The sequence below is a fragment of the Chrysochloris asiatica genome, unplaced genomic scaffold, assembly GCF_000296735.1.
Source record: "Chrysochloris asiatica unplaced genomic scaffold, ChrAsi1.0 scaffold00158, whole genome shotgun sequence".
Classification (NCBI taxonomy): domain Eukaryota; kingdom Metazoa; phylum Chordata; class Mammalia; order Afrosoricida; family Chrysochloridae; genus Chrysochloris; species Chrysochloris asiatica.
Genome location: NW_006408676.1, coordinates 7805113 through 7806818, shown reverse-complemented (window position 1 = coordinate 7806818; position 1706 = coordinate 7805113).

The following is a 1706-nucleotide window of genomic DNA, read 5'->3' as shown; positions in this document are numbered from 1 at the left end:
ATAAAATTAAGGGAGACCAGCAAAAAATGATAAATGCAGGGGAAGACACTGGGTGGAATGTAGGAACTAAATGGAACAGAGGAAAATGCTGTTGTATACATAATCTTGTAATAATGGTAATCGAGTACATGCATGGACAAGCAGGTTGAACTGGCTAACTTTACGCAAACAATATACAGGTGTATAAGAAGAACGAAGCATACCTTAGAATAATCAACCATTTGAGATTAAAATGATAGCATTTAACCAAGGGCATGGTTCATAAAAGTTTGAAAAGAAGGTAGACATGGAAACGGGAAATACGGAGAATTTAGATAAGTGCTGTTACATTGTGGAGACTGCCATCCATGATATGACACCAAATAAGTATGAATGGAGAACTGATATGCTCTGTAAATCTTCACCCAGGTGACAATAAAAAGTTAAATAAAAAATAATACAAATTAAAATGTAATTTCTATATCTTCTTCCCATGCTTACTTATTACTTTCTTAAAAACTCTTATAGATCTTCGTAACCCCAGTGCTTAACACAAAACACCATACATGTAGTAAGCACTCAATAAATCATTGTTTCTGAAAAGAGCATGTCAGTGATCACTTGCAAATCAAAATTTGTAAATGATATCTTTATGGAAGGGTAAGAATGTCTGTGTAACTTGACAGCAGAGCGAGTGTGAGAAAGATGTGCATGTTCCTAAATGAACATATAATTTCCACAGATTCAAAGTTACATTTGTTGTTGTTGTTGTTAAGTGCCATCAAGTCAGTTTTGACATCTAGCGATCCTGTATAGGGTTTCTAAGGTGCAGGTGATGGGTTTGAACTGATGATCTTGTGGTTAGTAGTATGATGCTTATCCCGCAGAGCCATACCAGGACTTACTTATTTTGTTTCAACCTGTAAACAATCACTAAAGGTTCTAACAAAGCAGACTAATGATATGGGATTTCCATATTTGAAAGATAAGAATATAGGAAGCATGTAAATCATGACCATATTATTTCTCTGGATGCCTGTCACATCCCCTCAGGTCACTCTAGCGGTCACCTGAAGACACTATAGACAGTGCCCTTATGTGCTGAGGACTTCCCATATCCTCTGTCTACAGGCAGTCTCTGGACAAGGTTGTTTGCTCAACATGCATGCATGGTATTGGCCAGAGGATCTGATTATTAATGTTTCTGAGAATTTTCGCCAATCAGTGAGAGACATAAATGGTGTAAAAATACTCATTCATTCTTTCAGGGATTCCCTCTCTTTCTGAGAATCCCAGTGGGATAGAATCCCAGTTCCAGTGGTAGACTACTCATCGGCACTTGCTGAATTTTCTGTCACTTTTTCCCTGTTTCACAATCTTCTCCCCTACCCATACTTCCAAATGTATAATCTGTCAAATGTATTACTTCTTTCTACCCAAACCTTTATCTCAGTGTGTGCTATTGGACAAATCCAAACTAAAATATTTTGTTTTCTCTTTTCATTCATAGAAAACAGTTTTGAAGGGAGATGTTTGATGGCATATTGGTGTCATGTCTATACAAACTGATCCGCTTGAAGAACCCACCAAACCATCATGACTATTTAAAAGTTCTTACATTTCAGAAAATCATACTTATATATTTATGAATAAATAAACAGCAATGAATAAATATTGCTACATTTATGAATGGGATACTGCGCTATGAACATAGTAAATTAATGTCT